At 43.3% G+C, this 14146-nt stretch overlaps 1 protein-coding gene across 1 annotated transcript in view; it reads right to left on the bottom strand.

Moving 5' to 3' along the window:
- LOC118500871 (1-phosphatidylinositol 4,5-bisphosphate phosphodiesterase epsilon-1-like) overlaps window positions 1-7900 on the bottom strand; it is a 33883-nt gene extending 25983 nt beyond the window's left edge. Inside the window, exon 1 of the mRNA XM_036027011.1 lies at window positions 7675-7900. The gene's annotated coding sequence lies outside the window, so the exon portion shown is untranslated. The remainder of the gene's footprint in view (window positions 1-7674) is intronic.
- Window positions 7901-14146: the final 6246 nt, after the last annotated feature.

The following is a 14146-nucleotide window of genomic DNA, read 5'->3' as shown; positions in this document are numbered from 1 at the left end:
TCTTTTTTCTTTTAAACTACTATCTCCAAAATAGTGACATATTTTACAACTGGCTGCTTAGACAGGGATAATTCACTGGAAATACACAGCATGGCTAGAAATAATCACACTCTCTTATCCTTTAAAGAATTTGATCTGGGCCTGCCTGCCTGAGTCGAGAACACACTTCACCTGTTGTCAGCCATCCCATGACTTGGCGTTGGTGAGGCCTGGCCCATTCTCAGTCAGCACAGGGCAGTCAAAAACCGTGACCCAGGCCATGCTAAGGGAGAACCTGCAAGGCTGTCTGACTGCTATGTTGCACTGATGGCGCAACATACTCACTTGTTAGATTTCTTTCTGCAAATTTATATAGTTTCTATGCATAAAACTCAAGAAGTTCTTGCCTTCCTCTTACATTTATTTAATTGAGCACATTTCTTTACAATACCTTTCACTGTGAATTTTAAAACCATGCCTGAGGCATAATGAACAAAACCTCAGTCATAGTAAACCAGGCTGTGTTAGGAACTAATTAGCCTCAGCAGCAGAGACCTGAATCTGAATGGCTCAGACCCCAGCAGTTAACATAACTGCAGACCAAGTAAAGCCCATGCTCTGCCTTGTCATCCAAATTCATTCTGGCTTTTGGGAGAAAAAAAAGGAATACAATTTCATGCCAAAATATTTAACTTCTGTGAGTTTTATCCACCTCTCTGAGACTGACAAACCAGGCTATTAGAGAGTGCTTCAGCTCTTCCAGGCAAACATTTCATAGGTGAAAATATGTTCATCAATGAAATCTGAGTTTGTGTTATTAACAATAACAAATGAATTGAAACTTTCTTTAGAAATGATGGTAACTTGAACCAACTCCAGTGATAGCCAAATTAAACTGTGTTATATGATATTTTAATCCCAGATGTGTATAGTATGTACTTGGTCACATGTGTTTTTCCCAATGATTTTTTTTCCATTCCCTGGATTTTCCATAGTCAGTGATATTATAGAGTTTAAACCCAAAATGAAGTCATCAAAACAGAGTCTCTCCTTGCTTCTGCTTCTTCCTTAATTCTGAATACAGCAACCTTACCATTTTATTACTACAATATAGCTGATCCTACAAAGCCTTCAAAATATATAAATGCTCACCAGGTTTTGTTTTAGCTCTGGATTTGTGTGACGGTGCTCTTCCAGGATTTTATAAATGCAGCACATTTCATTGGGGCCATCACATAGCAGATCACTCCACAGAGCCAGCAGCAATACCACTGCTAAGTAGATAATGGCACTGTTTGACCAATAACCCTGTCAAACTTAGCCACCCTGTTTATGTTTATGTTTTTATTATTTTCTTAAGCCCTAAGGGTAGAGGGGAAAGTACTGAAAAGCATTAAGTCTGAATTCTAGACCAAATGTCATAGAGAAGGAACAGAAAGAAGATTGGAGTTTCACTCTGCCCCTCCATCCCAGCCCCTCCAGCTGGCAGGCAGGCGAGGAAAAAAGAAAAGTCCTATAAGCCCTGATAGCAGAAGGCAGAGGGCAGTGAGACCTCAGGGAGGCCTTATGGATGAAGATACTGTACCCAGGAGAAGCAGCCCTGTGTCACTGCACTTCTGGTCAGGGACTATGGGCATTTCAGTGACACTAGGCAAAGAGAGGAATAATGGAAGTAAGACCCCTAGCTGCAGCATCACCAAAAGAGAAGAGACTAGATTCTTCTGCCATTCCACAGAGAGAGTTGATAATAATAAAAATAATCATTAGAGCAAGTGCTTTTTGAATTCTTATTGTATTATCAGGCACTGTTCTAGGAACTTTACGTGAATTGCCTCATTTACTAGATAGGTTCTACTATTACCCCTTCCATTAGGTAAATGAGAAAGTTTAGGCCCCAACAGACAAAGTATTTTGCACAAGGTCACACGAATTGTATATAAGTAATGGAGCCAGGACCAGGATGTAAACAAATCTGAGCAACTGGGCTCCAGATCCCAAACTTATAAAAGACAATTATAAAAACTACAGTTATATTTCTTGCACATCCAAATCTTTGGGCTACAATTGTTGTCATACATATAGTGCCTTGACTTTGGGTTTAGCTCTTCTCAAACTCCTCCTTTTGCTTTTCTACCATTAGAATCTCTCTTTCATGCAAAATCTAAGGTAGAACCTCAGTATGTAAAATGAGTAAGAGCAGGGCTCTTCCGTACAAGCAGGGTGAAGGGCTCAGATCCTCATCTCCCACCATCTCCCTCACATGGCAGAGGCTCCAAATCCTCCTGGAATGCATTTTGAAAACCCCTGGTCCAAACCAATATCACTCTGAATTATGCGCTTGAGAGACAAAAGAAACACAACTAGAAAACCAACAACAGCTAACTAAGCCAAAGGGAAAAGGCAAAAATATGCCCCCCACCAACAGCAGTTAGGGGTACCTCACAATCTGGACCGTGACACTAACCATCTCAAGTTTGAGCATATGAGGGGCCAGAGGAGGTGGAATTTGGGGCTGGAGCAGAGAGGAATGAGGCAAATCCAATAAACAGGCAGAGGTGGGAAGCTGAGCCAAGAGGGCACCAGGGCCAGCAGTCTGTGGTGAGTGAGGGAGGCTGCTACAGGAACAGAGGTGGGAGCATGAGAGGGAAGCCAGCACAGGAACTGCTCCCAGAGCCAGCGTCCTCCAGCTTCAAGCTGTCCACACATATTATATGAAATAGAAATAGCAAAAACTTACCAAATACTTCAATAACCTATTCTTTTTGGGGGAGGGTGGTACCTCCCTTCTTGCAGATACAAATATTGCTTTTTCCTTACATACAGTAACATACCATTCCATGTCTGATACTGTCACACTTAACAGACAGAAACACCCGCGGTTGGGAGCAGTGTGGGAAGCAGTTAGGAGTGCTACACTGCTTGGATTTACAACCCAGCTCTACCCTGTACTAGCTGTGTAACCTGGGGGAAGTTGCTTAACCCCTTGGTGCCTCAGTTTCCTCCTCTGGGATATGCAGATAATAAAATCTCAGCTGTGTAAAGATGACAGGTTAATAACATATAAAGTGCTTAGAACAGTACCTAGCAAAGTTCACACTAACTGCTGCCTATTATTGTTCTCTTATTTTGCTAGCTTTCATTTCACTCCTGATCACTTTCTCTTTTCTCTTCCATACTGTATTAGTTTCTTATTGCTGCTGTGACAAACTGCCACAAACTTAGTGGCTTAAATCATACAAATTTATCTTACAGTTCAGGAGGTCAGAAGTCAAATGGGTTGGCAGGGCTGCATTCCTTCTGGAGGCTCTAAGGGAGAATTTGTTTTCTTGCCTTTTCCAGATTCTAGAAGTAGTTACATTCTTTGGCTCCTGACCCCTTCCTCTCATTACTCCTACCTCCTATTAGGGACTCTGATCCTCTTGCCTCCCTCTTGCCTGCCTCTAGAATAGATTGGGCCTACCCAGATAATCCATGATAATCCCCTCTTCTCAAAATCTTTTTAATCACATCTGCAACATCCCTTTTGTCACATAAAGTAGCATATTTACAGGGTCCAGGGATTAAGACTTCTATACCTTTAGGAGGTCACTGGCATTATTCAGGTTACCACACATGCCTCTCCAAAGCCTAAAATTAAAGACTATCAAGATTTAGGTAGGCCCAGAGGGGAAAACCAACAATATTAGTAGCTAATTTTTTGAGTACTATGTTCCTGGCACTACGCAAAGTGCTATAGGTAAATTATCTTACTTAGGTCTCATACAGAAATGTTAAGTGCTTGCCTAAGATTTATAGCTAGTAGGTGGCAAAGCCTATGTAAAGCCAGTTAAACTTGATTCTAGAGCCCTTGTATATGACCAAGAGAGTGACTTGTCTCTATTCCTTAGCCATTATAACTGAGGGGCACCATGACCATTAGCAATCTTAGAGACAGGGCCACAGAGGTACACATGGTCCCCAGCCACAGAGAGATGGGGGTCCATCTAGAAGGTCCCATGCTAAAAGGTCCATGCTGAAAGGTCCACATAGATGGTTAAGCACTCAGAACATTTTCTCATATTCAAAGGAGAAAACTTGAGGTTACTCAAGAATTTCTTCAAATGTAAGTTTGGACCAAAAAGCCTTAAAGGGAACACTTAAGCCTGCCATTACTTGGGGATGGAAGGTGAAAAGTCCATTGCTGACCCTAGGCCAGACCTACAGTTCCCAAGGCATGCACCAAAAATGATTATTATACATGGCTCCTGGGTATAAGGAAAATTTCCCCTGTGGGACTGTGAACCTCCCAAAAAGAAGAGAGGAACCGACAGTCTCTCCTAGAGAAACTTACAACTGAGTCAGATTGATCCAGATGCTCTGAAACCATAGCAGGAAGTCACAGAACCCCAGTGGGCCACCAGAATGGCCCTACCCATAGTTCAACAGTCAGTACACACCAGAACCAAACCACAGTCTGCCTTTCACCCCACAACAGTTAATGAGTATACAAACCCTGGGTGTGCCCCAAGTTTTAATAAGAGCCCAGTGGTTTTGCCAATGCTCACAGTAAGCAGCCTCTTACCTACCAGTTCTTATACAGCAAATGGCTCAAAACCAGCTGTGATTGGCAAAAGGTGGAAAGCAGCAAGCCAAACAATTGCTAAGCATGCCTATTTACAGTGGTTTAACTACCCATAGCATTTCAAAACCTCGACTGCTAAACAATTTAGCCATAACTCTATCTGAGACTTTCTAATCAGCTGAGTTAATGCTATTTGGTTTCACCCAGACGAAAAAAAAGGGTCAGTCATTTGTTTGGGGGTGATGAGCCCAGAGGCCAATGTACAAAGTTCAAGTGAATGAATTCTGGAGCCAGCCTATTCTGACTGAATCCTAACTCTGGCACTTTCTTGCTCTGACTTCATGCAAGTTACTTAAACCTTTTAGTTCCTCAGTTTTCCCATCTCCATATTTCCTTGTCCAAAATCAGAAGTCTTTGGCTTTTGTAATGGTAATAGGGTATATATGCCATATATTACAAAACACTGTAGGTGGGATCCACAGCAAACACGTCCATCCATTATTTTTGAAATAAAAATGTATAAATAGTTCTTACCAAGTGAGAAAACAAACTTTAAATGTAAATGTAAATGGCCATGGGGCTTGCACCTACCATACTGCATACAGCATAGTTGTAGGGGGAGGGGTTCCAACTGGCCCATGAAAACTTACTTAAACCATAATACAGATGAATTAAAGTGTTAATAAAAACAAGCCTGAAATCTGCACCCTGGGAGCAAAGAGGACCACATGATATTAAAAAGTTTTACTTTCTAGGCCCCATGGCTGGCCCATGGCAAAGGATATCTTTGATATCTTTTTCCTTTACTCTCCACTCCCCATTTTCAACACTCCTCTAGGCAGCATATAACTGGGCTATATGCTTCCCTAAGCCCCCATCAATACCTCCCAGCCCTTCTACAGGAGTACCATGCCCCCCACTTATCTTCACTTCTCCCAACCAAATTCCCACTTGCTTGACACCAGGATCTCAACCAAATGTCAGGAGGAAAGCAATTTAGTCAAATGAATTCACACTGTAAGCTGTTACTGCTTTTTCTGGCTTTCTCCCTGCTTCTCCTTCTAAACCCAGAAGTTCTAAATCATTGTGTTCCCCTGGAACCCCTCTCCCCCTAGCAGATGTAGCCCAGGCAGAGAGAAGGAGCCCCCAACTGAAGCAATTGTCCTGTGTCAGCTGCTTGCCAGCCAGGTGTGTAAAAGGCAGGGACTGCCAACACACACACGTGCAGAGCAAATACTCCTCTTGCCCAGGTATGGGAAACATTACCTGCTCTCTGCTTTAGAAAACATCATGCACAATTCTCTTCAACATTCCTTTAATCATTTAGAAATTTGTAAGTAGCAAATTACACATTGAATGAATTTTTTAAAGTATATAACAAAAACCCAGAGAAGATTGTGATTAACAAGTTGCAAACAGAAAAAGAAAACGAACCACCTTCATTGGAATCTACCATCACCACAACCCACTTGAGCTTAGAATTTTTAATGACACAGGTCAACCTTGGAGCACATCCAAGAAGCTTATGTTACTAGAAAGACTGGAAGGACGTCCCTCCAGCTCAATCTCACCTCTTACTTGGCCCCAAGGACCAAAGATGATTACTATGCATGGCTCCTGGGTATAAGAAAAATTTCTCCTGTGGACTGTAAGTGGGGGACAATAAGAATGGTAAATATTATGCTTGTCTTGAAATTCTTTGATTATATTATCTCCTCCAAAGTAGAGATTTGTGTTGAAGAACCAAAGTCTTAGCATTTAATACCAGCTCCTACTTATTTCTAGAGGGTCTTCTAGGTGCAAGCACTGTGTCAAAGAAAGCCACAGTTAATGCCTTCGGTAGGGGGAAAATGAAACATCTACATAAGCAACTTTCAAAGAAGGCAGAGAGGAGAAAGGCTGGGAAGGAAAACTGCTGCAGGGATCAGAGCAGGGGAAGGTTGGCTATTTGGGGCTGGGGTATCAGGGAAGGTCTCACTACAGCAACAAAATTCAGTTTGAAAGTTAGTTAAGATTTAGGGTGGTGAAATGGGGCAGGAAGGGCATTCGGAAAAAGGAAAGGATGTTCTAGATGACAATATCATCAGGCATTCTTCAGAAAGTATTTTCAAAGACACCACTGCATACAGTATCCAGAGATAGCCCACCTCCCCTTCTCCCCCAAGTGACAATGGGCCCCTGTATGGATATCCATAGAGTCACCTGCACCCTCCTCCCAAGACAGGCTCTCAAAAATTCTCCCTGGTGGGATCCAGCATTCTTGGCCTCAGTTGTGCCCATTCTGTGGCAGTGGCCCCACCCTATCCCTACCAGAGATTCCTACAGTAAGAAACACAAGAGAACACACTAACCTTGCAGGGATCTAAATGACCTACTAGCAAATTTCATGTAACGCAATTAAAATTATGAACCATGTGGAAATAAATCTGTTTGATGAAGGGAATCCTACTTAACACGTATTCAGGGAGCTCACTATTTAAAATGACTGATAAGTCTTTAAAGGATGAATCTTTCTTACAATGAATAATTGGTTGAGTCCGTTCAACGAAGTGTTTCATGGCTTATAAGTACCAGGCAAGGGGGTTAAGAACCCCATACATTTACACTGTGCATTTACCATTAGCCATCACGGAGAACTAGCTTCAGGATATTCGCGATCACAGGATTAGAGGACTTGGAAAAAAGAGGTAGTTACCAGTTAAAGTGAGCCCCCATACAATATTGTATTTTCTAAAACTTGATGCAGATAAATCTCTCCAGGAACAATTCCTGGAGCATCTTCCCCGAAATACTGTTACCAAAAGGGCTGACACTTTTCTTCTTTTGTACTGGCCACCTCCACACCATGCACACAAACTGAAGTGGGGACCTGAGGCAAACATCTGAAGGAGTGAAGGAGGAGGCACTTCAGGGTGTTCTCCAGCCCACAGGAGGGCTGGCCTGCATTCGCTGGGGAGTCGCCTGCCTCAGTTCCCCGCGAGTCTGGGGTCAGGGGTGGGGGTCAGGGTTTACACTTCCGCCAGGTACGCAGACCTGGGCAACCGCCCTTGGCGGACCTCCTCGTTTAACGATAACAAGCCCGCCTCTCCCCCTCTCCGTGCCTCAGTAACCGAGCGACACAGTTGTCCCCTCACCTTTCTTCTTCTGGCCCGTCGCGCCGAAGTTCCCAAGTGCAGCGTCCCTTAGGGACGCGCTCGTCGCTAGCGGCGTCGGGTGTCCCCGCTACTGTGTGTCAGCGGCCGCGCGGCTGCCAGGAGCGCGCAAGAACCAGGCAAGTGCCGGTGAGGCAGAGCCCGGGGCGCGCGCCTCCCGCCGCCGCTCCCGCCCCGCGAACCCGCCGGGGTCCGCCGCCCACGCCGCCCGCCTGCCCGTCCCGCGTTCCCGTGCGCCCCCGCCGGGCGCCGCTCCCTCGCTCCGCGCCCGCAGAGCTCTGAGCGCTGCCCGGACCGCGGCGCGGGCGGCAGCAGGGCCCCCGCCCTGGGCCGGGCTTTCCCAGAACTCGCCCGCCCCGGTGAGAGGCCGAGAGCGCCGCCGCGGGCAGCGCGGGGAGCGGCCTGAGGCGGACCCGCCCCCGCTTCGGGCCGCGCAGAGAGGGCGGGTGCGAGGGGTGAATGCGGCTGCCCGCTACCCGCGCCTGGCCGCCGGCAGCGCGGCCCCCACCAGGTCTGGGCCCCCCGAAGGCCGTCGTTGGCCCAGGCCCAGGCGGGAGCTGGCGGGACCGCTGCCTAGTCGCCTGGCTCCGGCGAGGGCGGGAACTCAGTACACTTCAGGCCGCGGGAATTTAGCCTCACACCTACCCTCAGGGGACCCTGCTTAATAAACGGGGAAACTGAGGCTCGTGGCGGTTAACTTACTTGACCAAAGTTATTGCAGTTAATGATAGTGCCAAGTCTCCAACCCGTTCGGTCTTTCATTCACTTAACAAACACGTACTACCACGTGCCCAGTGCTGTGCCAGGCCCTGGAGATACTCCTTTTGCTGCTATTAGCGGCCACCCAGGTCTGTGAACTCCAAATCCAGTGCTCTTTCATTGCTGAAGCAAACATGGAGAGAGATGTTCACCGCTGCCAGAAACTACAGGCTCTGCAGTGAACTTTCCTTAGCCGCTGAGGTGGTTTTTATAGCCAGTTGGCAGTCACGAGAGCCATAGCCCTGGAGAAAAGTCAAATTATCATCCCCTCTCTTTCTCTCCTCTTCCTCCTACCTTTTTACCTATTTTAATAGCAAATCACCCTTCCATAGGCCTGAGCTCTCCTCCTGCATTCAGTCAGGACCAGCTTCTGGGTCCCATAACCCCTCCCATCTGTCCTCTCCTTGGGCTGAATCATTCCTCACACCACAGCCATGTTATTCATCCTCTTCTACAACTTTAATCTGTGCAGAAAACTTCACTGTCTCCCCACTGCCTTCCAGACTAACTCCCTATGACAGTAGGAACCCAACACACCCTGGTTCTTATGGACCACCCAACATGATGTCTCTCCCACTCCAACTCTGTACCTGTCCTTAGCCTGAGTCTCTACCTGGAGCATCACCACCTCCTCCCACACACTTTCCTCCTGCTCTAGTTTGACCCTTTCTTTCAGGCCACTGTTAAAAGTGACCTCCCTTCCTTTGAGCCTCTAGGACACAGGAGTTGTTGGAGCAAGAATGCACAGGAGGGCACCAAAGAATTCTCCCTATAAGAAAAATGTGCCAGCCTGGTCTTTAAACTGTTTTGCTGTTTTCTTACCCCTAGGCTTTTAATGAAAATCAACATTACGTCCTCTCTTGTGAGCTGGTTTCAGAAAGGCCTCTGCAAAAGACTCCGAGGAAACTTTGTTCATTAAGAGGTCAAGATCTTAGAGCAATCAAGAGTGGCCATTCACTCCAGCCCTTGAGACTACACTGTCCACAAGGTAAGCTATTTATTTAATAGACAGTTTTATATTATGGTGTTATAATGCATTTAATGAAGCTAGTAATATCAAGCCATCAATCACCTGTAGTCCCCAAAGACTTGTATTTTTTTTTAAGGCACAGGGGAATTAGTAGATTGTCGCAAACTGGTGGATGCATAAGCAGTTAACATTGAATCCTCCAAATGAGTCATTGCACTGTTATTGCTCAAGGCAAGTCAAGGTCCATTGGGCAGGAAAGTTATCTGAGTGTGATAATCACCATCACCCCATCCCTAGAAAAGGACACCTTCCCCAAACCTTTGCAAAGAGAGCTAGTCCAGATCAATGTCCTTTGCTTGCCCCCTCGCTCCCTCTCCAAATGAGAGTGGAGGGAGCCATGTCCCTGAGGCTGCCTCACCGCATTGGAATGTCTGAGCTAACAGTGCTTCCAGAGGGTTCATTGCTCCTCTCAACAGCACTGCCCAGACTTTCTGGAGATTTTAATTCACTCCCTAACCTCGCCAACAGTTGCACACAAGGTGCCTTTTTTACACCCTGCTCTCTGTTCAGTGAAACATGCAGACCATCTCAGAGGAACAATGGCTCCATTCAAGACTTTTTCAAAAGTGCAGCATATAACCTCCTTGCTGTGAGTCTCTGCCAGCCATTATCTGGAGGAAGAAAGACTGTCAGATAAAGTGCCTATGAATTGAGGGAGCACTGGACAGTTTCCATGGAAAATTCAGCTTCAATAAACTAAGTTATGCATCTTTGTATACAAGACCTTTCTACATAGTCAAAAACAACAACAACAACAACAAAAGCCCCAAGAAATGATCCTGTGGAAACTATTTAAATATCATGCATCTATCTTTGAAATTTCAGCCAAGAGCACAAATCTTTTTTGAATTTGTTACATAATGGTCTCTATTTGATGGAAATGGATTTAAATAAGTTGTATGTGTTGGGACTACAGAATTTAAGTCGTAAAATCATTTTAAGAAGTGGAATTATATTCCTACTTTCTTCCCCTTCCATTCTATAATTTTTCAGATGGGGGAGGGAGGCTGGTCTCTGACTTCATGGTTGTTGACGCCAACAGGAGGCCCACATCCCCTACTGCACATATTACAGAAAAATAGATTGGCCCTTTGCCACACTCAACAAGCCAGTCACCAGTTAACCCATTTATAAACAAACCTGAGGTTAGGAATTGAGTAGTCAGCACAGGCACCATTGACAAATATATTGATCTTTGTGAAACAGAAGCTAATTGCCAAGCAGAAGAATTTGCCAATAGACATCTCGGTAGTCTTGAAAGCCAAGAAAGAACTGAAGGAACAAGCCAGCCCTTAGTTTAGGTGTTGCCTTTTCCTCCCATTCAAAGTCACTGCCTCAGATTATACCAGGTTTACCAGCTGTCAGCAAATATGCTAATGAGTTCAGACAGTGGGGAGAGAGCCAAAACATGCTTTCCAGGGTTATGTGATATGTGATGGTTGAAGTACTAAGGCAGTTTGAGGTTGGTGAAAAACAACCTTGTTAAAGTAGTAGTTAGCTCTACTTCTGTGAGGTGGTTAGGATTGAGGGTGGAGGAGGTCTGGTGGCAACAGTGAGTGGAGCAGGAGAAACAATCCTATCCATTACCTCTCACATAGCCAGTATTAGGGGCACAGACTTTGGTGTAGGACCACTTGAGTTGAAATCCCAGATTCACCCTCAGGTATGAACCCTTGGACAAGTCACTTACCTCTCTGTGCCTAAATTCTCATCTTCTGTAAACTATTTCTACCCCTCAGTATTGTTGTGAAGGATTAAATGAGTTAATATATGTGAAACACTTAGACTATATAATGGTTTCTTAATTAAATAAAGCCCAGAAATTTATTTTCGCTGATAGTGTTTAAAAAACATGATCTCCTTGGAATCTTGTAAATATCTTATTAATGTTTTGACAGAAGTTCATCTATTTTTTTTCTGGAATCTCATTATAATATTTGGTTCAGAGTTACTATCAGCAAAATGTAGGACCAGCTCAAATTTTCTCAAGGAGCCATAACTACAAATTATAAGAACACAATTTAAAAAAAAAACTTTGAGCTATACTATAATACAATGCCAATACATAGTCATTGGAGCTAGAGACTTCTCTAGGTGTAATTTTTAAGGTTTCTTATTGTTTCTTAGTTGTCAAAATGTTCCTTGGAGTAAGAGAGCTCTTTTATAATAAAAGAACAAAAAGAAAAATAATATTTGCTTGAAAAACATCATCTTTTCTATAAATTTTGCTCAGGGAGTAAGTCTGCTAGGAAAATGGCTATGGCTCCTGGGTGACCACAAGTGCTATGAGCGGTCAGTAGCCACAGGTGGAAGGTGGAGGACATGGAGGAAGGTATGCACAGGCCAATTTGTTCACTGAGTCTCCAACTGGAAACTTGGTGCCAGTCAGTTCCACAAGCCTCCAACAAGCTCATTCTTTGTTTTTTTCTGTCATTTCTTCTTTATTAATGTCAGCATGTCACTATCTGCTAGCCTTCCCAGATTGTTTTATTAACAATTATTGTTTTAAGCACATCCTCACATTGTCAACCACTCCTTCTGCCAAAATCTTATAGCAATGATAACAGCAACTGTAACTGAGTTCTTACCATTGTACCATTCTTTTTTTTTTTCCATTCGAAGAATATATATTGAGCACCTACCATGTGCCAAACATTGTTCCAGGTGCCAGAAACACAGCCGTGGACACAGCAATCAACAAAATCTCTGCCTTTGTGGTGCTCATATTCTGGCAGGAGTAAACAGACAATCAATAAACTAGGGTGGAGGAGGGGAGTAAAGCAAATAGTATAGTAGAAGATGATAAGTGCTTGGGAAAAGCAAACCAAGGAATCCAGAAGACCAGGAATGCTTCAGGGCTTGAGGACTGCAGTTTTAAATAGAATAGTCAGGTAAGAATTCATTGAGAAGTTGACATTTGAGTAAAGGCATGAAGAGATGAGCGAGGTTGGAAGAATGTGCTTATTTTCCTCCAGTACACATTCTTTATTTGTCTTCTTTAGTTATTAAACTTTCTGTGCCCTGTTTTGGCTGGACCAACACTTGCTCACCAATTTCCCAGACTCTCTTGCATCCAGACATGACTAAGTTCCAGCCAATGGTATATGAACAGGAAGTAAGTATGCGATATTCAGTAACATCTTTAAAGTTGGGGCTGCTTGCCTATGATTTCTTTTCACCCTTCCCATTGTGTGAGAATTGGCAAGATCTAGGGCAGTAGTACTGGCCCAGAGATGGAAGCTCCATGCAGAGAAAACTGAGCTGCCACAGCTCTCTGGGATACTTCTGGCATTATTCTAGAAGAGTTTCACATCCATGCTCCCTTCCAATATTGGGAACACATAGTGCCTTCCATGAGAGCAGAAATATGTACACAGTGTATCCCCAACATGGAAAACCAAGCCTGAAAAATTATAGATTCTCAGAAAATCCAAGAACCACCTTGCCTCAGTGCTTTCCAACACTACTCAAACTCAGCTGTTTGCAGAAGTCACATCTTGGCCCTCCAAAGTCTCACCTCTGAAATTCCCTTCTCTGATCACAGTCTTCTCTTCTTCCTCTTCCATTCTTAGGCTGAAACTTACTTTCTTCATTCTTATTTTCTAGAAGCAGCTTCTCACCTTGTGCTATCTATCTCACTCTGACAAAGACATTGTAAGCAGTGTATGAAAGAATGTCTCCATCAACTGGAGCTCTAGACCTGCCTTCCTGAGCTACCATACCTTGGTCTAAAGTGTATGTTTTTATTTTAACTCCTCCTTTCCCTTCTGCTTACCTTTCCTCCTGCTCTTCCAGCCCTCCTGATGTGCTTTTGATCTCTTCTTTTTTCCAAATCACTCTCTCCCACTAACATGGCTTGTTCATGTAACTTGTTTTTTAATAATCCTATTGGCCTAATTTCATTCATTAATTTTAATATAGATTTTACTAATCTGATGAAAAAAGCTAAGAAACAGTTCTATTAAAGGTTATGAGAAATCCTAGAATAAATAATTATTTAACTCTAACCTAGAAATTCCCAAATTTACAAAACATTGCACAGGGCTCTTGCTATGAAATACTGCCCATGGGCCAGATAATTTTACCTATTAGTTCTTCCAGAGTTTCAGTAGACATAAATCAAAATATATTGATTTTTCTCATAAAATATTTTCCAAAGCAAAAAATATATTAAGTATCAATTATGAGTCTAGATATGAAAATCCTAAATATAATGTAATCAAACAAAATTCAATAGCACATTATAATACCAGCTGCTCTGATCAATCAGGATTTATCACAGAATTTTAAAATGTTTGAGTATTAGGTAATTATTAACAAAAGAATGCATATCAATAAATCAAAGGAACCTAATTAGCATCTTAATACATAACCAAAAGACAGTTCATAAACCACTTTCTGCCTGATTGAAAAAGTCTTTTTAAAACAAATAATAGAAGTGCATGCTCTTAAAAGAATTACAATATCTTTCACAAATAACAGCCATCATCATACAAATGGGGAACTTCATAGAGGCTACCCATTAAAATTAATACCAAACAAAAATGCCTAATTATGACTGTTATTATTTAATGTAGTCTTAATGTTTTATTCAGTATTTTAAGATATAAAACATAAAATAGAAATACACCCTGAAAAGGAAGAGATAAAATTATGATTACTTGT

This window comes from Phyllostomus discolor, chromosome 5 (assembly GCF_004126475.2).
Source record: "Phyllostomus discolor isolate MPI-MPIP mPhyDis1 chromosome 5, mPhyDis1.pri.v3, whole genome shotgun sequence".
NCBI classification, from domain to species: domain Eukaryota; kingdom Metazoa; phylum Chordata; class Mammalia; order Chiroptera; family Phyllostomidae; genus Phyllostomus; species Phyllostomus discolor.
The sequence above is the reverse complement of the archived record's forward strand: the minus strand, read 5'-3'. Positions and strand labels throughout refer to the sequence as shown.